The following is a 25,423-nucleotide window of genomic DNA, read 5'->3' as shown; positions in this document are numbered from 1 at the left end:
AGGGTGTTGGCGATCTGGAACTCACTGGCTAAAAGGATGGTAGAGGCAGAAACCCTCAACACATTTAAAAGCACTTCTATATAAACATGAAGTGTTATAATCTATAAGGCTATGGACTAACAACTGGAAAGTGGGGATTAGGCAGGATAACTCTTTTCTGGCACAGGAATGATGGGATGAATGGCCTCCTTTTATGTCACAAATTTTCTATGTTTCCATGAGCCAAAGCAGGCATTAATCCATCTACACCCATTTCTGTGGGAACTCTCTCTCCCCTTGAATCAGAATGTTGTGGGTTTAATTCTCACTTCAGTGACTTGAATGCATAATCTAGGCTGCAACTCCTGTGTGCTACTGAAGGAGTGTTGCACAATTAGACATGCTGTGTATAAAATTATGAGGGGCATAGATAGGGTAGACAGGAAGGAACTTTTCCCCTTGGTGGAGGGGTCAATAACCAAGGGGCATAGATTTAAGGTAAGGGGCAGGAGGTTTAGAGGGGATATGAGGAAGAATTTTTTCACCCAGAGGGTGGTGGGAATCTGGAACTCGCTGCCTGGAGGGGTGGTAGAGGCAGAAACCCTCATAGCATTTAAGAAGTATTTGGATGTGCAATTGCGATGCCATGGCATACAAGGCTATGGGCCTAGTGTTGGAAAACGGGATTAGAATAGTTAGGTATTTGTTTGACTGGTGCAGACTTGATGGGCTGAAGGGCCTTTTTCTGTGCTGTAGACCTCTATGACTATGAATCTATGACACAGTCTTTCAGATGAGACATTAAACTCAGGCTGCACCTGCCCCCTCAGATGAACAGAAAACATCCTATGCCATTATTTGAAGAAGGGTAGGGTAGTTTTCCCTAGTGTCCAGGACAATACTTATCCCTCAACCAACACCATAAAAGTAAACAGCTATCTGTTCATTATGACATTGCTGTTCATGGGACCTTGATGTGCTATGTTTCCTACATTACAACAGTGACTGTTAATGGAATCCAAGCTGGTTGGTGAAGTCAAAACTAAGACACAGAGCTTTTCTTTACTGAGAGATTTCATTGACTTTGCTCAGTCTCACAGCTCTCCTCACCTCCCCAAAGTTCCAGATGTCCCCTATTTATACGTGCTTAAAGTACTTAATTAAACAATGCCATTTACCCATGTATCTTAACATATCATTAACAGTGCCTACATTACAAAAGTATTTCTTTACAAATATAAATGTAAGTTCTCTCTTTTCCAGATACTAATCCAAAGGGTGCAGGTGGAAGAGGAAAACCAGAGGAAGGGCAGGTTAGGCCGCTAATGGGAATCCAAAGAAAGAGTCCCAGCAAGTTAAGTGAGGGGATGGTGGTGGTGAAATCAGGAATTATTGTGGTCAAAGGGGAGAGAAGGGAAGGGAAGCTTCCTCAGGAAAACAAGAATTGCACAAAAAAGCAATTTTTCAACCTATCGTGTCTACTTTGCAAATTCCTCTCACAGTTGAGCTGCTGGGATTAGTTAAAGTGTCAGTGTTGTTTCAATGGCATCATCAGGCCACAACTTTGCAATCTAAACTAGGCTTCTGACCGCCAAATGTAGGTATGCTGCCCGTGCCTGTTCTAAATTCGAATGCAGCTGGTTTGGAATGAAATGTAATTCCTAACCTTGTCATTCTAACTCGCTTTCAGCATTGTTCCTGCTGATTGAGAGTGGGGCTTTTAATCTCCTTCCATAACTGGAGCGCTGCATGCAGTTCTGGTCTCCCATTTTCCCATGTAGTTTCAGGAGTGGACTACCCCATTGATCCTAGAACATAAGAGATTATTGAGGGAAGATCAACTGTCCTGCGTCTTTTCTCCCTGGAAAAGAATAGTATGAGATGAGGTATGTTTGAAGTGCTTAAAATCATCAAAGGTTGGGACAACAGTATCCAGGTTTTGCGCCATACTTAAAAATTAAGGACCACAAAGGAAAATGGAAACTGCAAGAGAAACCTTTTCCTAAATGGTGATAAGAGATATAGAGGGAACTGTTCTTTATAGAGTGTATGGCATATTACACAGTCTGTTGCATATTCCATTGTGCAGTGTATTGTGTTTTTTTTATTATTTCATGGATTTAGGCAGGCAGCATTTATTGCCCATTCCCATTTGCCTTTGAGAAGGTGATGGTGAGCTGTCTTCTTGAGCTGCTGCAGTCTATGTGGTGTAGGTACACCCACAGTGCCGTTTGGGAGGGAGTACCAGAATTTTGACCCAGCGACAGTGAAGGAACAGTGATATATTTCCAAGTCAGGATGATGTATGGCTTGGCGGGGAACTTGCAAGTGGTGATGCCCCTATGCGTCTGTGGCCCTTGTTCTAGGTGGTAGAAGTCACGGGTTTGGAAGGTGTTTCTGAAGAAGCCCTGGTGAGTTGTTGCAGTGCATCTTGTAGATTGTACAGACTGCTGCTACTGTGCATTGTGGTGGAGAGAATGAATGTTGAAGATTGTGGATGGCATGCGAATCAAGTGGGCTGCTTTGTCCTGGATGGTGTCAATCTTCTTGAGTGTTGTAAGAGCTGCACTCATCCAGGCAAGTGGGGAGTATTCCATCACTCTCCTGATTCACTTGTAGATGGTGCACAGGCTTTGGGGAGTCAGCAGGTGAGTTACCCTCTGCAGAATTCCCAGCCTCTGACCTGCTCTTGTAGCCACAGTATTTATATGGCTGGTCCAGTTCAGCTTCTGGCCAATGATAACACCCAGGATGTTGATAGCAGGGGATTCAGCGATGGTAATGCCATTGAACATCAAGGGGTGATGGATAGATTCTCTCTTGTTGGAGATGGTCATTGCCTGGCTCTTATGTGATGTGAATGTTATAGTATATGGTATTCAGTATATTATTGTGAGTATATTATTATCAGTATATTATTATCACAGTATGTATATATATATATATATATATAGTTGACTACGTGTTGTGAAGTGTGTGAAAGCAATGAAATGTAAGGTCGAGGAAGGTTTAAAGAGGCAGCTGACCCAATCTTGTCAGTTTTCCAGCAGATGGGCTTGGTTAAAATGACCCACAAGTGACCGAGGTGAGAGTCCTCTGGACTGAGCAAACCGGACACTTGTTGGGTTACCTTACGTTGTCCATGGAATACCTGCCAATGACTGTTGATCATACCATACATATCATAACCTAGTTGGAGTATCATGTCGTATTCACGCTCCTCTCCCTTCCACAGTTCATGTTATCATCACAGATTCATGACTACCTTGTAGCCAAGTGCCCATGGAATGTCTCTTCCCGTTCATTTCCCAAATGGCACCTTTTAAAGATATGCTTCAAAACCTCAAGGGATTACTAATTCCTGATGCTTTACAAGCAATTATTTGCAAGCAAAACTGCCTCTTCTCATTTAATTGATGGAGTTTGGTCTAAATAAATGGTTTATGTGCAGAATGTTTGTAATTCTGTCTGCCTGTCACGCATTTAACCTTTCCACACAAAAGCATCGAGCACAGACACTCGTCTTATACATTTTAATTTGAATTCAGGGCAAATATTTTAATCAGGATTGACTTGTAAATTAAATTCAACCCCATCTGGCTGTGAGGTGACTCTGAAACGAAGGAAAGTCAATTCATTGTTCAGATCCATTAAGTAACCGCAAGTCAAGAATGAAAAGATGTTCCATATATGGAGAGGCTCGTTAAAGAGAAGAGAAGGCTGCTGCCCATTTTAAGATGTGATATGTAAAAGTGTACCTGGATTAGGGCATGGGCATCTTATTGTCATACAGAAATGGTCACATAGAATTTACAGCATAGGAAGAGACCATTCAGGTCAACTGATCTATGCTGGTGCTTGTGATCCGTAGCTCAATTCATCCAACCCTAGCAGCATAGCCTTCTATTCCTTTCCCCATCATGTACTTATCTGGCTTCCCCTTAACCAATGCCAATGTTTCTTTGGGAGTCAATGGCAACCACTTACGAAATGATAAGCCGAATCTTCAGAGGAGTGTACCTGCTCTGGGAGTCCTTCCTCATCGTGTGCAGAATTGTCAGGGGAAGCCAAACCATGTCCGCATTAGCTGCCATATTCTGGTAAGTTTAAAAGTCTCAAAGTCACTTTGAGAAGCTAGGGAGAGAAGGTGTGTAAGGTAAGAGGGTGAGGGGGTAGGGTGGCAGGTAAGTGGGTGAGAGGGGTCGGGGTGGTAGTTGGGTCGGTGGGGGGTTAGTCAGTGGGCTGGGCAGATAATCTGGATGTCAGAGGGGTATTCGGGGAGTAGTTGGGGGATCGGGGTATAGTTGGGTGGCATCGTTCGGTTGTCGGGGGCAGTAGTCACAGGATCCAATGAGGAGTCGGGGGTCAGTAATATATTTACCCAGGAGTTAGAATTGGTTTTAATCCTTCTAACTTTCCATGGATAACTATCCTGCTAAGTGAGTCAGAACCATTCCGAAGTCTCTGACTTTAACTCAGAGTTTCAGAGGGTGCTAGACACAGGGACATTGCCCGTAAGAAGTCTAAACTTCCTGGGCAATTCTCGTGTAGCCAGTGCTTGGGGACTTCTGAGGTGTCTCCCAGCATATCTTGGGGTGTGGTGGGAGGATACCTCCAGGGTACGACCTTCCGGAGATTGAAAGTTCTCAGTACATAATTCAGTGAAAGGGAATTTTTCAAAGAGAGAAAAAAATTTGTAGATGGGGCAGGAGAGGAAATTTAAGGAAGGGGTGGTTATTACTAAAAAGAGAGACATGTTGCCGAGGCTTTTCCTTTTACACGCATCAGGACAAATGCAAGAATGCCAAATTTCAAATGACCAGAACAATTCTTCCTGTAATATAAACTGTTGTGGTCATTTGAAATTTGGCATTCTTGCATTTGTCCTGATGCGTGTAAGAGGAAAAGCCTCGGCAACATTTCTCTTCAGCAAGATTGAAGAATGATTGATTGATCACACCATGCCACCAGAGCCTGGAAAATAGTTCCTTGCAATGTTGAAAGGGTACACTACAGGACAGTTGTACCTTTCGTGAGTGGCAGCTAATGGAAAAAGATTGTTTCATGCTGTTTTCCTTTTATAAGGAGGACAGCTGTCTATACCTGAGACAGTCAATGAAATTGGCAAGGAGCAAGATATTTATGGAGGTTAGAGAGCATTCATCAACAAACTTAGTGCTTATGTTAATTGTATCAAATAAGTAAAATGATTTAAGAACATAGGAAAGCTAGCAGCTTATCAAGCCTTCTTCTTCCACAGACCAGCTATGATCTACTCTAACATTGACTTTATCCCACCTCTTTAATCTCTGTCCACAGCCCAATGTATCCTATTATGGACCCCAGTCTGTCCATCAATCTCCTTTGGTCTACAGTGGAGCAGAGGCGAGGCCTTGAAAGGCAGAGAAGAATATGAAGTTGCTGACGTTCCAATGATCTTGCTCGCCCATTGTGCTTCTTGCTGTTCGAAGGTCACAGGGCTTTTGTTTAACGCGAGTGTCACTGGCAAGGGCAGCTTTTATTGCCCATCACTAACTGACTTGGAAAGGTGGTGGCAAGCCACCTTCTTAAATAGCTGAGGTCCTTGTACTTTTAAAAGAAACTTTTTTGCGTTAGCTTGGTACACCTGACTTCCCAGGACATTTCTGAGGGCAGTTAAGAGTCAACCACATTGTTAAGGGCCTGGGGTCACATTAAGGCCAAACTGGGTAAAGGCAGCAGGTTTCCTTCCCCAAAGGAAATTAATGAACCAGGTGGGTTTTTGCAGCAATCTGGCAGCAGTCACCATTGTCGATACTAATCTTTTTATTTAATTAACTGGATTTAAATTCCCCAGCTGCCGTGATGGGATTTGAACTCATTGTCCAAACCTCAGGCCTATAGAAACAGGAGCAGGCTAGTCAGCCCCTCAAGCCAGCTCCACTGTTCAATGAGATCATGGCGAATTTGTGACCTAACTCCATGTATCTGCTTTTGTCCATATCCCCTAATACTTGGGTTAACAAAAATCTATCAATCTTCGACTAGAGTTCCAAACTTTGAATACCCTTTGTATGTAGAAGTGTTTCATCATTTCACTCCTGACAGATCTGCCTCGATTTTTGTTTGCTCTTTGTCCTAGTCTCTAGTCAGCAGAATGTTTTCTCTATCTACCCTTACTGTCCCCTTACTTTGAAAACCTTGAAAACTTTCATCAAATCACCCTTAACCTGTTAAGTTCCAAGGAATACAATCTTATTGATGTTATCTTTTCTTGAAATTTAATCTATCTTCCCTTTTTAACATTTGCATGTCTACATTCATCCAGTCTCATTGAAAATATTTTGAAATCTACATATTTTTACTTGTCAAATTCTGTAAATGATTTAATGCAAATTTTGACTGAATAACCTTTTAATAATTTTTGAATGTGTCTGCCATAGTGAAATCAGTTTTGTTAAAGGTCTAAGTATTCTGTTAAATCTAAACTGGACTCCCTCCCAAGCCAATATATCATTCCTTATGTGTGGTGCCCTGAACTGCTCAGTGTACTCCAAGTATGGCTTAACATTGGCTTTGTATGGCTGAAGAATGACTTCTTCCTCCTTGCATTCACATCCTTTAAATAGAAAGGCCAGCATTCCATCAGCCTTTTGATTACTTTCTGAACTTGTTCATGACATTTTAATGATCTATGTAGCCAGACCCCAAAGTCTCTTTGAACTTGCACTGTTTCTCGGTTTTCACTATTTTGAAAGCACCTTGTTCTATCCTTTGTAGGTCCAAAGGAGATGACTTCACATTTGCCAACATTGAAATCTAGTTTTGCCCAGCCACTTAATCTATCAACATGTCTTTACAATGTCACGCTTCTAACCATACTGCTTAAGATACTGAAAGTTGATCTCATCATCTAAGTTATTAATAAATGTGGTGAATAGTTATGGTTCCAATACAGATCCTTGTGGGATGTCATTAATTAACACTCTGCCCATTATCCTGTCTCTCTGTTTCCTGTCCCTCAGCCGATTTCCTAACCAGGTCATCATTTGACTTCACAATGACAGACGTATGGTTGACTGGTCTGGAATTCCCTCATCTCCTTCTCATCTTTTTTTAAATAGCAGGGTGATAGGCACAATTTTTGAAGCTCAAAGAACAGTTCCTGAATCAAGAGAACTTTGGAAGATTATAATTAAGGCATCTGTTTTCATCTACTTCCTTTATACCCTGGGTTGGAAACCATCTGGTCCTGGGGATTTGTCACTCTTAGAGCAGAATGGTCCATACTCACTGGCATCGGGCATGCTCAGTGGAGTGAGTGGACAATATGGTGAGATGGCCAAAAATCGGTTTCACGACGTTGCAATCGACCACTCTGCCCGCCAATGGTGGACTGCATTTCCTGCCATTGGATGTTGGGAACCTCATTGTAATACATTTGCTTGCCATTATAAGTTCAGCCTGCTGGAATTGTCCCCACCACCACTGGGTTGTCCACCCCCACACTGACGTGTTTCACAACAGCATATATGAGGCGGCACTTGGCAGGCTGCACTTTGAGGAAAATTCGGAGATGAGTGCACAGTAATGTTGTGGAATGCTCACCTGGGTTGTCTGTCGGACTTCAAGGTTGAGGCGGGTTGGGGGTTGAGGGCAAGGACTGGCCTGCCATTGAGGTGACTTGGGGGGCTGCATGGGCTGCCCTGCTGTTGAAGGTGGGATGGGGGGTGGGGGGGGGGGGTGGGTTTGGGAAGCAGCCTTGTATTTGAGAAACTTTGTATAATGTGACCATTCCTCTGCAGCCGAGACAGTTCAGGCGCAGCCATATTGATATGATTGGAGTCTGGCCTCCAGATTCCTCTTCAGGGGTTACTTCGAGGTTTGACTGGAGGCCCTGTGTCATGGACTCTGTCGGCTGTTTCCCAGGTGTGCCTTTGAAGGCAAGGGGAGATAATTAGTGCATGACAATAGCCTGTGAAACAGGACACATCACTCACAGCGTGGTTGTCTGATGGATGTTGCACTGCTGGATCCTCACTTGATAGAGCAGCACCGACCTCACTGTCAGCACAAGAACGGTCCCGGTCATTGCCAGCCAGATGGATGGCTCTGTTTGCAAAGTCCGTGAAGGCCTTAACTTCGGGCATTCCACCACTTGTCTGTGACCTCTCTTTCGTTGTGCGCCAGCTTGTCCTGCATGAATAGAAATGGAGAGAGTATAAGCAGGATGCCTGCCAGGCCAGATGATAAGTATAAAAACAAAAAAACTGCGGATGCTGGAAATCCAAAACAAAAACAAAAACAGAATTACCTGGAAAAACTCAGCAGGTCTGGCAGCATCGGCGGAGAAGAAAAGAGTTGACGTTTCGAGTCCTCATGACCCTGCGACAGAACTGTCAAGTTCTGTCGAAGGGTCATGAGGACTCGAAACGTCAACTCTTTTCTTCTCCGCCGATGCTGCCAGACCTGCTGAGTTTTTCCAGTTAACACTGCAGATGATAAGTATGCCTGGCGCATGTGGGTGGTGAGTAGTCCCTTGGACAGGATGAGGGCAATGATGGTGTGTGTGAGAGCGTGAATGGTGATGTCCCTTGCACTGACAGTGAGTGAGGGCTCTGTGGATGTGTGATGGGTTTCTGAGCGTGTGAGCTGAGAGTGACGAAAAGAGTACTTAACCTAGCGAAACAGAGATCATTCATCCTCTTGCTGCACTGGGTGGCTGACCACCGCTGCCACTGCCTCCCAAGCTGGATTGGTGATGTTGCTGCCCATCCTGAGCCAGTGTGGGGGTAGAGGATGTCACGGCGAGCCTCCAATGCAACCAAAAGGTACTTGAGGGACGAGTCATTGAACCTGGGGGCTGCAGTCTTTTTGTCTTTCTTCTTTGCTTCTTTGCAGCAGATGTGGGCTGGAAGCACTGAGATGTGCGTGTGTGGCGGACTTTAACTATGGCGCTGGCGTGATGAAGCGGTGAGGTGATGGTGTGGCGGGTGAATGAGAGCCAGCCTGCCATGGAAACGGCGTGTTTCCCAGGAATGCATAATTAATGTGACGGGTTTGGGATGACGCGGCTTGAGAAGCTGCCATTGTGGCTGGCACGTAAAATGTCGTTTATACCCGGCCGCTACCGTACTTAGTGCAAATCTTGGCTGATTCCGACCTTAGTGTCATCTCTTTCTTAATTACTACATCCTGCTTATGTTAATTTTGACGAGTCCCATCCCTGATCCAATATTAGATTGCTTGGGATGTTCTAAATGCTGACCTCTTCCTCTAGTGTAAATGTTGGACCAAAATAATTATTCAACATGTCCTCCGTTTGCTTATTTTTATTGACAATATCACTGTTATCAGTTTCCCAGGGACTCACATTGATTCTGACCATCCCCCTTTCCCTCATGTAATTAAAATAAATCATGAATTCTACCTTCGGGGTGAGCCTGAAGTCAGTGTGGCCGGAAGCAGATGTAAAACCCACTCCCTCTTGAGTGCGCACTGCCAATTAAGGCCCGCCCAACGTGAAATGTGACCACCGGATGTGCGGGGGTGGGATCACGTCAGGGTCCAATGGGGACCGGGCGAGGTGTTCAAAAAAACGGAAGAGGCAGCTCCCTGAAGGCTGCCAGCCGTTGTGGGGGAGGCTGAGGGAGCTTTCTGGAAGCTGTCCAAGAAATGTCCTGGTGTGCAGTCATGGCCTCAGCTCTTGGTGGTCATGGAAGGTGGGAGGGCAAGTCGGGTGGGCACTCTGCCCCAGTTTCGCAGATGAGTGCCTGGGAGCTGGGTGAGGAGGTCAGTGCCAGACGGCATATCCTAATGCCCAGGGACAGCAAGAGAAGCCCATCCCACCTGACCAAGAAGGATCGGACAGAGGACACCACCCAGTTCAGTGGGCGTGACGTGGTGCACCGCACGTGGCTTCAGTGCCTCAAAAGGGTCAATAATCTGCCACAGTCAGCAAGGATGAATACAGAAATGACATGGACCTGTGCAGAAAGCTTTAGTCGGGTGCCTGTTGCTTGGAACATTCAGGGGTCTAAGAGTGTGTATGACAACTGGCACTGAAGCCCTGCCCTGCCAAGGCTGGGGTGTCAGTACGACTGGCCTCAGTGCATTGCAGGGTGAGATGCAGGGTGCCACAGTGACCCAGCCCACCCAATCCCCGGGTGGGAGGGTGGGTGGGAACCAGGAAAGGCCTTTCAGAGAGATGAAGCAATAATGAGGCTATTTTTCTCTGTCAGGAGAAGAGCAGTCAGAACGCTGCGGAGCACCGCAGAACGGGTGGAGGAATGCCAACTCTGTGCTTCCTCATGAAGCAGGAAAGCGATGAGCTGGAGCTGGAACACCACAGCCAGACGGGCTCCTCTGGTCTTGGTGAGGCAGGGGTCTCGGATGGTGTTAAGAGTGCAGGTGACAGATGTGTGTGTGGTGGGCGCTGGAAACATTACGGGCTCCTCTCATCAGAACATCAGAAACTGAGCTGTCGTAGCCAGTGACCCATTGAAGCTCCAATGCAGATGGCACGATGCAGCAGTTCTCCACTGTCTCCTCAGCCCATCTACCATGCATAGTGACTTTGATGATTGAATGTACTGATTCTTTGCCTTCCTCCCACAGATGCATCATCTGCAGAAGCTGCCAGTGATCCCGAGGACCCCCCATTGAGCTCAAAGGAAGACTTGCATCAGCGTTACTCCGCCTCTCTGAACCTGGAACCAGCACAGATACAGGTCGAGGGGCATTAGATATTTGGCTCCTTGGGTAATGCACAGCAGTGAGTGCACATCACACTCACATGAGGAGGCAGAGAGGCCCCAGGGAGCCGTCAGTGGGAGCACAGCTGGAGACCAGGACCAAACTGCGTCCGAGGCAGATGATGAGCCTCTGGAGTCGTCCATCAGGTGGCAGATGTTGGATATCCAGCGGGATGCACGGGGGAGAAATGGAGATCCATGAGGGTCTGCGTGCCACAGTCTCTGTCATGGAGGAGTCCATGTTGAGCATGAGTTCTATGTTGACCCTTAACACCAAGCACACAGCCTCCTCCATTGAGAGAGTGGCGACTCTCATGGAGATGCAGCTTCAGGAGCAGACTCAGGGGTTCCTGGTGTTGCACTCGGACCTGCAAACTCTCACACAGGCAGTGACCTCCTAATGTGAGAGTCAGATGAGGCATCTAGTCTCCCTGCTAGGCCCCTGTCCATCAATGGTGAGCAGGGAGGTGCAAACGCAGCTCACACTGGCAGGCGAGCTGCCTGTTGTCTCTATGGGCTTCTCTCAGGGTGCTCTAGATGAGGGCACCGACTCCTCCATCCCTCTGCCAGTGGCTGCTGCATCTGATGATGCCGCAATGATGGAGGAGTGTCCAGCCATGGGACTGGATGGACTCTCCCAGGCTGAGCCTGCTCAAGCTCTGGAGGCCTGAGGACGACTGCCCAGGTCATCAGGGCCACCAGGACAGCAGAGTCAGCGGCTGTCCCCAACGCCACTGTCAGCGAGGGGGGAGCACCAAGACACAGCACCCGCAGATGTAAGATGAAGATTATTTTGAATCTTGTGTTTGTTCATGTGAAGTAACATAAACATTTATTTAACTTAAATGGGTTGAGTTGTCTGGATGGTATGAATAGGTGCCAGATGCAGCACAGGCTTGTAAAAGTGCAGTGTTGTGTGGTGCTGATGTACTGGGTTAGGTTCTCATTTATTGGTTGTTAGCAAAGGAGGCAGTGCCATTGACTTGATGAGGAATCGATGTCTTGGATGCCCAGCAGAACGCCGGCTGGATCAAAGCGTCCCTGGTGTCCCTGCCTCCATGAAGGTTCCTGCCCTCTGCTTTGAAGTCCTCACCCTGCGCCTCCCCAGGCTCTTCCTCTGAGCCATCACTTCCTCCGTGGCCTGTGGAGCTGCCTCACTTTCTTCAGCCTCCAGTGGGCCCCCCCTCGCCAGAACGAGGTTGTGCAGGGTGCAGCATGCGACAACTATGAGGGAGACATGCTCTACTCCCCCCGACCAGTCCAGGCATCTGTAGCACATCTTCAGCAGCCTGATGGTCCTTTCCACCATCACCCTTGTGAGGCATGACTCCTGTTGTATCTCTCCTCGGCCTCAGTTCTTGGATGACGTAGTGGGGTCATCAGCCACCTCTTCAAGACATAGCCCTTGTCACCCAGGAGCCATCCATCCACTTGTGCAGGATCCATAAACAGCTTTGCTACCTGTGAGTGCTGCAAGATGTAAGCATCATGTGAGTTCCCAGGGTAACGGGCACAGACTTGGAAAATCTGTGTCCTGTGGTCACAGACGATCTGAACATTCATTGAGTGGAAGCCCTTTCTGTTTACGAAAGCTCCAGACTCACCCACTGGACCTTGATGGCCACGTGAGTTCAATCTATTACACCCTGGACACAGGGGAACACAGCCATCATAGCAAAGCCTTGTGCTCTCTCTGCCAGGCTCACCCTGTCTGTCCGGGAGTGGATGAACCTCCGGACGTGTCTAAAGAGAGCATCAGTCACGAGCTTGACATAATAGTGTGCAGCTGATTGAGAAACACCGCACACATCCCCCACTGAGCCCCATAAAGAAATGGAGGCAGAGAAGGTCAGGGCCATTGTGACCTGCAAAGCCACTGGTATGGGGTGTCTGCCACGCAGTTTGATTTCTGGACATACCATGTGAGATATTGCTGTCACTATGTCCCTGGAGGCAGAGTCTCCTGTGCCCCTGGACCTCAGGCATCTGGAGGTAGTTGGAGCACTGCCTGAACACTCAAGTCATTGGGTATTGGTGTCTTCAGTGTGCCCTTCCACCTTGGCCTCCCTGCTGGCCCTGCACTAACTGAGCCTGTGCCTCTCCTCTTAAAGGTCTGTCCCTGGGACGCTGTCCGCACCCACCTGGCCTCCTCTCCCTCCTGCCCCTCTCTTCCTCTTCAGAGCAAGTTCCACCAGTGGAATACACTATCCCCATAAGCTGGAATATAGAGGAGCAGTACCTTGAAAATGAAGGAGCGCTGAAATAACAAATTGAGGTGCCAAGCTTAACACTCTGACTAGCCCACCATTCTCTTACACAGAACACCTCAGGATAACACACCTTGCAGCTCCACTCATGCCTCTCTCTTTCCAAACACCTCCCTCTCACATTCACCCTCTTCTTATTTCTGTCTTGCGCCCATGTTTCACAGTCACTCTCCACAAATGTTGCTCTTCTCTCCTCTCCACTCTAGCCATTGCGAACACATACCTCTCTGCTTCCTCACCTTGCTGGAGAAGATAGCACATAAGTTGGCAAGAAACAGTGGGTGAGGTGATGAGGTGGTGGGGTTCCTCCAGTGACAGGCACCCCTGTCGGCCACTGGCAATGCGTGTCTACCTGCTCTTTTGGGGATGGAGATTTGTTTCAGGAGGCTACAGAATTCAGCAGGGACCTGCAGTGCAAGTCTGAGCCTCCCCAGGCACTGGTGCTCTGGCAGATCAAGGGAGGTAATCCTCTGCCTGTAGATCTTGGGTGGAATTTTCCACCCTGGAGGTTATGTGCAGTGACAGGCAGGAATGTCAGCATTGCTCCCGCTACCCGACGGGGGTGGGCTGCTGTGCCAGATGGTCCGCTTGTCAGCTCATTATTTATGCATAAATGAGTAGCTCAACGTATCTCAGGATGATTCAGGCTGGGATTCAGCCTCCCCGCCATTACCTTATTGGGTTGAAGGGCTGGGCGCCATATTTAACTGGAACACCGACACAAACATTCGCTTTCTTCAGCCCAGGACTTGTCGTGGCAAACACCAGAATGGCCCCGAGAAGGATCAAACCATCTGCTGCAAAGTTGAGCGACAAGTATCTGGAGAGACTCTTCCAGGCAGCTGAGGACTGGCAGGGGGTCCTCTACCCCCGTGATGGGAGCCGGAGATCCACCAACCTCATGACGCAGGCCTGGTAGGAGGTCGCCAGGGAGGTCAGTGCTTGCAGACCTCCCTCAAAAGAGGACCCCTATCCTGTGCCAGAAGAAGATGAAGGACCTCACCCACTCTGCACTCTCAACTCACACTTTCACAAGCCCATCAGGCACTAACAGGCTTACAGTCCACAGGGATCTCACACACCGCCAGAATAAGGGACATCACCCCTAATTCTCTCACACACACTTTTACGTCTTCACCTCTTGTTTGTCACATTCTGCACAAGTTGCATCTTCAGCCCTTACATAGGTCAATGCAGCATGTACACATTAATGTCCTAGACTCCACCATCACCATCCCTTCATATGTGTTATCTCACTGGCAGGACAGGCCCAGCAGAGGTGGCGGCACATTGGTATACAGTTGGGAGGGAGTTGCCCTGGGAGTCCTCAACATTGACTCCGGACCCTATGAAGTCTCACAGTATCAGGTCAAACATGGGCAAGGAAACTTACTGCTGATTTCCACATAACATCCACCCTCAGCTGATGAATCAGTACAACCCCATGTTGAAGGCCATTTGGAGGAAGCACTGAGGGTGGCAAGGGTGCAGAATGTACTCTGGGTGAGAACTTCAATGTCCATCACCAAGAGTGGCTTGGTAGCGCCACTACTGACCGAGCTGGTTGAGTCCTAAATGACATAGTTGCTAGATTGAGTCTGCAGCAGGTGGTAAGGGAACAAACAAGAGGGAAAAATATACTTGACCTCGTCCTCACCAACCTGCCTGCTGCGGATGCATCTGTCCATGACAGTATTGTTAGGAGTGACTACACACAGTCCTTGAGGAGACGAAGTCCTGCCTTCACATTCAGGATACCCTCCATTGTGTTTTGTGGCACTAACACTGTGCTAAATGGCAAGAAGATCTAGCAACTCATGATTGGACATCCATGAGGTGCTGTGGGTCAACAGCAGTAGCAGAATTGTACTCAAACACAATATGTAACCTCATGGCCTGGTATATCCCACACTCTACCATTACCATCAAGGCAGGGAATCAACCCTAGTTCAATGAATTGTGCAGGAGGGCATGCCAGGAGCAGCACCAGGTATACCTAAAAATGAGGTGTCAACTTGGTGAAGCTATAACACAAGACTTCTTGCATGCCAAACAGCATAAGCAGCAAGTGATAGATAGAGCTAAGCAATTCCACAACCAACATATTAGATCTAAGCTCTGCAGTCCTGCCACATCCAGTCATGAATGGTGGCGAGCAATTAAACAACTCATTGGAGGAGGAGGCTCCACAAATATCCCCATCCTCAATGATGGAGGAGCCCAGCACAGCAGTGCAAAAGATAAGTCTGAAGCATTTGCAACAATCTACAGCCAGAAGTGTCGAGTGGATGATCCATCTCGGCCTCCTCCGGAGGTTCCCAGCATCACAGGTGCCAGTCTTCAGCCAATTTGATTCACTCCATGTGATATCAAGAAATGGCTGACGGCACTGGATACTGCAAAGGCTATGGGCCCTGACAATATTCCGGCAATAGCACTGAAGACTTGTGCTCCAGAAATGGCTGTGCCCCTAGCCCAGCTGTTCAAGTACAGCTACAACACTGGCATCCACCCAGCTTTGTGGAAAATTGCCCAGGTATGTCCTGTACACAAAAAGCAGGACAAATCCAACCTGGCTAATTCCCGCCCCATCAGCCTACTCTCGATCATCGGTAAAATAATGGAAGAGGTCATCAAAAGTGCTATCAAGCGACTCTTGCTTAGTAATAACCTGCTCACGATGCTCATTTTGGGTTCCGCCAAGGCCAATCAGCTCCTGACCTCATTACAGCCTTGCTTCAAACATGGACAAAAGAGCAGAACTCCCGAGGTGAGGTGAGAGTTACTGTCCTTAACATCAAGGCAGCATTTGACCGAATGTGGCATCAATGAGCCCGAGCAAAACTGGAGTCAATGGGAATCAGTGGGAAATCTCTCTGCTGGTTGGAGCTATACCTAGCACAAAGGAAGATGGTTGCGGTTGTTGTAGATCAGTAATCTCAGCTTCAGGACATCACCACAGGAGTTCCTCAGGGTAGTGTCCTTGGCCCAACCATCTTCAGCTGCTTCATCAATGAGCTTCCTTCCATCATAAGGTCAGAAGTGGGGATGTTCACTGATGATTGCACAATGCTCAGCACCATTCACGTCTCCTCAGGTACTGAAGCAGTCTATGTCCAAATGCAGCAAGACCTGCACAATATGCAGACTTAGGCTGACAAGTGGCAAGTAACATCCACGTCACATAACTGTCAGGCAATGACCCTCTCCAACAAGAGAGAATCCAACCATCACCCCTCGATGTTCAATGGCATTACCATCACTGAATCCCCCACTATCAACATCCTGGGGGTTACTATTGAACAAAAACTGAACTGGACTAGCCATATAAACACCGTGCTACAAGGGCAGGTCAAAGGCTGTGAACTGTGCGATCAATAGCTCACCTCCTGACTCCCAAAAGCATGTCCACCATCTACAAGGCACAAGTCAGGAGTATGATGGAATACTCGCCACTCGCCTGGATGAGTGCAGCTCCCACAACACACAAGAAGCTTGACACTGTCCAGGACAAAGCAGCCTGCTTGATTGGCACCACATCCACAAACATTCATTCCCTCCACCACTGAGGCACAGTAGCAGCAGTGTGTGCCATCTACAGGATGCACTGCAGGAATTCACCAAGGCTCCTTATACAGCACCTTCCAAACCCACGACCACTACCACCTAGAAGGCCAAGGGCAGCAGATAGATGGGAACACCACCACCTGGAAGTTCCCCTTTAAGTCACTCACCATCCTGACTTGGAAATATATCACCATTCCTTCACTGTCACTGGGTCAAAATCCTGGAACTCCCTTCCTAACTGCACTGTGGGTGTAACCAACACCACATGGACTGCAGCGGTTCAAGAAGGCAGTTGACCACCACCTTCTCAAGGGCAACTAAGGATGGGCAATAAATGCTGGCCCAGCCAGCAAGGCCCACATCCCATGAATGAAAAAAAAAATTACAGCAGGCAGGCAATCTTATCATCTACTTTGGCATCCATCAATCTGTCCATCTTTATGCAGGACAAAATCACCCACAACAACAGTGGGATGCCGGAGCACAAGCTTCTCACCCACTTTGAGGAGCAGGCAGGGTTGTCAGAGGCTGTCAACAGATTAGAATGAAGGTGGAGGAATCAGTCCACATTCAGTCTGATGTTGTGGCACCGACAAACCAGTGCAGTGAGGTCACCAGTGGAAGGGCGGTGACCGCCATGGAGACCCTGGTCCAGCAGTTTGTGTTGGATATGTGCATGGACTTGCACACTATTGCTCCAGCCATGAGTGGGATCCATCAGTGGCTATGCAAGAGGGGCATGGGGCGCCTCGATTTACCTCCAGGAGCCCCTTCTCCTCAAGGGTCCAGGGAGGGGCCCTGAGCACCTATAGGAAGGGGGAGTGTCCGTTGGACACCCCAGGGTAATCCACCCAGCATTCTCCTGGGCTGTCCAGCCACTGCAAATCCCGTCTGCCTGTGACCCCAGCAACTCCCACTGCTCAGGTCGAGGAGGATGCACCTGCCCTACAGCAGGAGATCCAGAACAGGCCGGGATTCTCCAGGCCTCATGCCTCCAGAGGACATCCGCCAAGGTCATTACAGACAACAGGGCAGAGCAGTCAGCAGGCTGCCTCCACCTCTGCTGCAGATGTCAGAGAAGCACCTAGACATAGCGGTAGAGTAAGAAAAATTAAGAAATACTTAGAGCACAATAGTGGCATGTGTGTTCATTAACCATATATACTTTTCACATCTGTCAATATATTTTGCTTTCCTGAAAGTTTCACCAATTTATGGTTCTTCTATCTGATGCAATGCTCCGAGGTCATCCAAGTGTAACAGATACCACCCCCTTATGTCCCATCGTGTCCCTCAGCTCTGTGGAATCTCAACCTCAGTTCAGTAAGATATAAGCGAAATACTGCAGATGCTGGAAATCTGAAACAAAAACAGAAAATGCTGAAAAAACTCAGCAGGTCTAGCAGCATCTGTGGAGAGAGAAGAAGAGTTAATGTTTCGAGGCCATGTGACCCTTCTTCAGAGCTGAAGAGAAGTGGAAATGTGATGAAGTTTATACTGTTAAAGGGAGATGGGGCAGTTGGAGCTGGATAGAAGGCCAGTGATAGATGGGGACAAAGGAGGGATTGACAAAGATGTCATGAACTAATGGACAAAGGGGTGTTAATGGTAGTGGTTAGTGCTGGCACTGATAGTGGCATAAGGTAAAAAAGCAGAATGTGATAATAGCAGAACAAGGGTAGCATTATGTGAAAGGACAACGTAAATGACAGATGGCCATGTAGGGGATGGGGTGGGTGGAGGGGGCGGTGGTGGGGAAAAAAAAGGATGAAAAATGGAATAGAAAGGGGGATAAAACCATGGATAAATGAATAAGAATAAAAATAAAAATAAGCGGATAAAAAATAAAAATGAATGTAGAAAAAAAGGATTAAAAAAAGGGGGGTGAGGATGGAGGAGAGAGTTCATGGTCTGAAGCTGTTGAACTCAATGTTAAGTCCGGAAGGCTATAAAGTACCCAGTTAGAAGATGAGGTGCTGTTCCTCCAGTTTGCATTGAGCTTCACTGGAACATTGCAGCAGGCCACGGATGGACACAAGGGCATGAGAGCAGGGTGGAGTGTTGAAATGGCAAGCTACATGAAGGTCTGGGTCATGCTTGTGGACAGACCGAAGGTGTTTCACAAAGCGGTCACCCAGTCTACATTTGGTCTCTCCAATGTAGAGGAGACCACATTGGGAGCAGCGAATGCAGTAGACCAAATTAAAGGAGGTGCAATTGAAATGCTGCTTCACCTGAAAGGAGTGTTTGGGCCCTTGGACGGTAAGGAGGGAGGAAGTAAAGGGGCAGATGATGCACCTTCTGTATGGGAAGGTGCCTTTGGGAAAGGGATGAGGTGTTGGGGTGATGGAAGAGTGGACCAGGGTGTCCCGGAGAGAATAGTCCCTGGAATGCTGATGGGGGTGGGGTGGGGGGTGGTGAAAGGAAGATGTGTTTGGTGGTGGCATCATGCTGGAGTAGGCGGAAATGGCTCTCGATGACCCTTTGAATGTGGAGGCTGGTGGGGTGATAAGTGAGGACATGGGGGATCCTATCATTGTTTTGGGAGGGGGAGGAAGGTGTGAGGGCAGAGGCGCGGGAGATGGGCCGGACATGGCTGAGGGCCCTGTCAACCACCGTGAGTGGAAAACCTCGGTTAAGGAAGAATGAAGACATGTCAGAAGTGCCGTTTTGGAAAGTGGCATCATCAAAGAACAGATGTGATGGAGGCGAAGGAACTGAGAGAATGGGATGGAGTCCTTACAGAAAGCCAGGTGTGAGGAGCTGTATTCGAGGTAGCTGTGGAAGTCGGTAGGCTTGTAATTAATATTGGTGGACAGTCTATCACCAGAAATTGAGACAGAGAGGTCAAGGAAGAGAAGGGAAGTGTTCGAGATGGACCATGTGAAGGTGATAGAGGGGTGGAAATTGGAAGCAAAATTGATAAATTAATTTAGCCTGTTCTCTGTGGATATTATAGGTTTTAATGGCGACTCGTATTGGAGTCATTCCAACCCGATGCATTTTTCAGTGGCCTCCCTGCAATGTCAGTCAGGTTTGGGTGTGGGATCCAGTGTGAGTAATAGTTGGGGACCTTAACCTTTCATGGCGGCCTGCAGCGTGACATTGTGATCACATTTACAGCTAAGCATCATTCCTATAATAGTTCCTGTGCTCCATCTGCATGATGCAGAGCTATGGACCTAGTTAGCACTTGGGGACTCCTGAAATGTCTGCTAGGCGGCTACGACTACGTGAGGTTATCGATGTGTGTCTATCCTCATGGTGCTGGACCATTACATGGGAGGATGCAGGTTTGGACCTTAAGGCCTGACTAGTGGGGCTTGACAGAATCCCTGTGCTGGCTCTCATAGAGGCAATCGACATGGTTCTCTGATTATGACAGTGCCATCAGTGTGCTAGGCTTCCTCATGTGTATCCCAGTCTGCTAGAATGAAAATGTGGAGGCCTCAAACGGGATGAGAATGAAGGTCCAGCTGTGTGCTCTTTGTTATCAATGAAGTTACTAAGTAACGCTTAAATGTGGTGTCAAAATTGACTGGGCTCCATCACTCCCAGATACCAAGGCAATGCTGGATGGGATCTTGGGAAGCTCCAGATGAAGGCTGGGACATGAGCACTTGTCAATGATCAGACGCTGGTGCTGCTGAAGCTCCCTCTGTGCACACAAAGGTCACCTGACTTGCAGGCTCATGATCATGACTGAGAGCGACAGATCATTGTGTCCTACAGAGTAATCTCATGCTGGAGACACAGTAAGAGGACGAGGCTAGAACATTATTCTTGCTGAGGGATGGCCTGTGGAGAGATGCTGCAATCCATATTCAGATCAGATCTCAGATGGTCAAGCAAGAGCCAGTGATTGATGATTATCCTCCTTGAGGCGCCTTGCAACAGGTATACTGCCATGAGTGCACTGAGGTTTGCCGTGCTGCTCCTCCCTCTTGAAGGCTGCCGTGGGCAGTGAAATGTTGGCACGATGCTTGAAAGGACTTCACCATGTTTACTTGCTTCACATTGCACTCTGGTGGAGTTCTTATCCCCTTTACACATTGCCCACATGCTCCAGAGGCTGTGTAGCCTTCCAAGGATAAGGCCATTGCCACACAAGATTGTAGCTATCCATTCTGAGATTGATGTCCCTCATTGAGAAGTTGAGGATAGCAAAGAAGGTATTACTGTCTACTCTGCATTGAAGGGCACGTGAAATCTGTTTGTATGAGCTAGTGGTCTTCATCGCCCTGGAACTTTGTCGTTATAAGTGCCTCAAGACCACATCTTCCACATCTGGCCCATACACATCTGGCGTCAACATCCTCACCCCTCATCGAACTCATCCCTGTAGACGTCTTTCTCATCGGATGAGACGTGCAGCTCCTCCATCTCTCCATCTGGCAACTCACCCTTCCTTTGGAAAACCAGGTTATGTAGAGTGCAGCAAACCACAATGATGCGGGACACTCTCTGGGGAGAGTACTGGAAAGCGCTGCCTGACCAGTTCAGACAATTGACACGCATCTTCAACATGCCAATAGTCTGCTTAATTAAGGAGCATGTCGCAGAATGAGCCGCATTATACCTCTCCTTTGAAGCACTCTGTGGCCACCGAATGGGTGTCATTAGCCACGTCTTTTGGGGGTAGCATTTGTCATTAATGAGTCGACCCTGAATGCGCTGAGGGCCCTCGAAGATTTGTGGCACCTGCAAGTGACTCAAGATATAAGAGCCATGTGAGCTCCCAGAGTATTTTGCAGATATCTGCATAATCTGCTTTTGGATATCACAGATCAGCTGCACGTTGAGAGAGTGGAAGCCTTTCTATTGACGAGTCATTGTGGCTGCTGCCAGGGAGCTCTTAATGCCACATGTGTGCAGTCAATGGCACCCTGCACTTGTCGGAATGTAGAGATTGCTGCAAATCCCACTTCTCTGGCAGCCTGGCTGGATGTAATTCTGTGCCTCACTGAATAGGGAGTCGGTGACCTCTCAGATACATTAATGAGCGGAGGATTGTGATACTCCGTAGTGGTCTCCAGTGGAGCCCTGGAACAAACCATTCACAAAAAGGCTGAGTGCAGCGGTCACCTTCAGAGCCACTGGCAATGGATGACCTCCCAGTCCATGTGGCATCAGATCCCCTTAAAGAGTGTGGCAGTTGTCAGCCATCACATCCCTTGACAAGCGAAGGCATCTTCAGCACTGTCTCTCACCCACCTGCAAGTATGAGAGGCACCTTCAATACACCCTATGTCATGCCAAAAGCTTCCTTGGAATTGGTCTCTCATCCTCAGCTTCTGGGTCTTCATAGGGCTCCGCTGGCACATGTTCCTCAGGGTGAGGCTCTTCCTTTTGCCCTGCCTGACGGCGACGGGCCCTCCTCAGCTGCATGAAAGTCATGAAGAAAGCAGCATTGTCAGCTGCCTCCATTCTGCACTCCTTCTTATCTCTGTGGAAAAACAGTTTACAGACATGATTGAACATAACTCTGCAATGATCATCTTTCATTGCCAAGGGAGTCATTGTGAAGCCCTTGGGCTGCCCTCTTTCTGGGCATTCCACCCCCAGATCCCCCCTTGCAGATGTAGTACAGCCTTAAGGATCACAAGCTCCTGAGTTTCCCGCACCCCTCTCCCCTCCAAGACCCAGGCATGACAGCAGATTCACAGACAGGGTTGGATCTGGATGAGTACAGCCCAGTGCTATGAGCTTCAATCAGGGCACTATCAAGCTGCCTCCTTTGGAGTAGATGAGAGGCCAGCCTTGCATTAATGTAATGACTGTAATCGTTGAGGTGTGCAAAGCCTGAACCTCTCAGCTGCAACGTGTAGGATTGTTTGGAACATTTTGCTTATGTACTTTAGCTATGGCTCCTTTAGAATTGGACCCTTCTGACTTTTGTATGTCCCTATGAGAGGGACAAGTGGTCATTCAAACCTAATCAATATTTGGCTCCAAGCCCTAATGAATTCTCACAAGAATACATTAAGGTGTCCAAATCCTTCAGTTGGCATTTGAGTCTTCCTAACATGTCTCAGCTGATCCTTGCTCTCCATGTCCTGAAGTGGAAAGTTTTAGGGTGCCCCTTCAATCAGCCCAAAAGTGCAGCAGCCGACTCCTCCCACAAGCCATCAGACCCCTCCCATAGTGATTTCTTTCCCAAGGTTACTTTTCAACTGTGTCATTCCACCTGCTGTTGAAATGCTGCTGCTCCTGTTCTATTATGAGACCAGTTTCCAAATTCCTCTCCAACCCCATCACTATCCAAGTCCCTCCTATCAATCTGGAAGAGCAACATGTGAAAGTTTCCTTCCCTCCGATCACTCTCCTGCCTCCCCCTTTATCCCTGGAGCCCATCATTATTCTAGTCCCCTTGAACTGTTTTCTGTGGATGTCCCCATGCCCTATGTTGACCTCACCACTCCCCATCTTGAGGCCCTTTGCACAGTGACCGACTGAGACTCCCCCCACCCCCACCACCATGAAACTGTCAAGTTCCCCCCCTCTTAGTGACCAGTTTCCCATTTACAGGCTGCAGATACCTCCCCTGACTGTGACTATGCCATATGTAGCCCAGTACCAAGCCAACAAGGACCAAAAAATGTGAGGTACTGACTACATCCTGCACACCATGCTGTGCACAACTTACACAGAGCGAACAGACCCGCCCCCTCCTTGGACTGGGACCAGGACATGCATGCAAGGCACAGCTTAGTAGCCTGGTGCGCATTGCCCCAGGACTGCCTCAGGCTTATCCTCCTGCTCCCATTAACATCCCCCCCATGTGTTCCTGTCCATCCCTTCCCTCCAGTCACCCCTCCATCCCGGTCAGGCATTTGTCTTCCAGCCCTTCCCTTGCCTCTGTCCAGTCACTGTCCAACAACACTCAAGAAGCTTGACACAGTCCAGGACAAAGCAGCTTGCTTGATTAGCATCCGATCCAAAAATATTGACTCCCTCCACCACTGATGCACAGTAGTAGCAGTGTGTACCAACTACAAGATGCACTGTAGGAATTCACCAAGCCTCCTTAGATAGCATCTTCCAAACATACAACCACTACCATCCAGAAGGACAAGGGCAGCAGACACATGGGAACTAAGGGCAGCAGACACTACCTGGAAGTTCTCCTCCAAGTCACTCACCATCCTGACTTGGAAATATATCGCCGTTCCTTCACTGTTGCTGGGTCAAAATCCTGGAACTCCCTCCCTAACAGCACTGTGGGTGTACCTACACCACATGGACTACAGCGTTTCAAGAAGGCAGCTCACCACCGCCTTCTCAAGGGGCAATTAGGGATGGGAAATAAATGCTGGCTTAGTCAACATCCCATAAATGAATAAAAAAAGAGTCACACATTGTGTCCCTCCTCCCCGAGTCAAGCGTGTGCCTTCCACCCCCTCCCTTCCTGGTCTTGCCTGAGCAGCCTTGGCAAGGAGTGGGAGCAGCTGTGAGTGCGGCGCAGTGATAGGTAGGCAAACGCTGCGTGCACAAAACTTGAAGGGTTGCAATCGAAGAGCAGTTCATCAGGTGCACATCAGTTATACCCGGTCGTGATTCATGTCAATCTAGTTATCTGCCGGTGGGGCGATTAGATCGGGAGTGCGAATGTGATTCCGGTGAGCTGGGTTTTTAATGAACGTTCATGAGACACAAAGGCCGTACAAATGCCTGTACATGGCGTGGGGGGCAAGTCGACCCACCACAAAAGCCGGGAGGGGAGCCTGTTTTCCTGCTGATGGAAAACTGACTTTTGGCTGCGCTCTGAACTTTCCGGTCCTGCCTGCTACGGTGCCCGCCCCTGGCAGGGCTGGACAACCCCCCACTTGTGTTGTGGGGGGGGCGGGGTCTCGCCTCCTTCCAGCTGGCTGTTGGTGCTCATCCCCTTGACCTGTGGAGGGGTATGCAGTCTGAGGAGAAGGCAGCTAGTCTTGCTGCTGGTGTTGCTCCTGCTGGTGGTGCGCTTTCTGCTTTTCAGTGGCTATGGAAGGTGGAGCTGCATAAGCTGCTCCGATGCCATGGCGAAAGCTGGCAGCCCAGATGTGCAGCTGAAGGTGGATGGTTGCTGGGCGGGTGAAGTGCATTCCAAGAAGTTAGCAATCACCCGTCAACAGGCCACCTGACTGGGAAATCCCAAATCAAGGGTGAAAACAGACCTGAATTGGTTTTTTAAATGTCTTAGTAACTTATCCAGTAGGCCCACGGGGGTTGCTCACTTGTCTCCCATCCCATCCTGCCAACGTTCAGGAGAGGCCAGGGTGAATGTGTCAATCTGAGGGGATTTCGCAGGTTCTTAGGGTGGAATCTTCTGGTCCCAGGAGAAGCGGAAAGGGTGGTAGGTGGGGTGCTTAATTTGGCATGAGGCCAAAAACCAGTTTCCTGACAGTGGGATGGACTTTCGGAATTCTGCTTTTGGGGTTTTAAAGGTGGGTTAAAGGGGCATGGGGGTGGGGGGAGGGGGGGGTTAAATTCTCCTGACGAACAATGTTGGGAAGCCCTTTTGCATGTATTAGCATCTTATGAGTGCTTATTAAAAGGCTACCTTGCCGGAATTAAGTTCCCCTCCAAATTGAGTTCCCCACCAGTGAGAATTTACAATGTTCACATTCATGACTGCACATAAGTAGTATGCACCTGGCCAGGCAGACTTCTTCCAAGAGTAACAGTGAGTTGCTGCTGCATTGTCCTCTTGGTGGAGTGTCTGTAAATGCCAGCCTATGCTTGACAGCCAGGTGCAAGTTGCATGGAGGATGAAGAAGGGAGTGAGGAGGGGTTCGTGAGGAAGGATGGAGCAGTGGCTGGGATAGTACAGGTTGTCTGTGTGCCCTTTAGGTATGGTGTCCAGACCTTTCACCTCATGAGGTAATGTTGGAGACG

This window comes from Carcharodon carcharias, chromosome 2, assembly GCF_017639515.1.
Source record: "Carcharodon carcharias isolate sCarCar2 chromosome 2, sCarCar2.pri, whole genome shotgun sequence".
Taxonomy (NCBI): Eukaryota; Metazoa; Chordata; class Chondrichthyes; order Lamniformes; family Lamnidae; genus Carcharodon; species Carcharodon carcharias.
Note: the sequence above shows the minus strand (reverse complement) of the source record.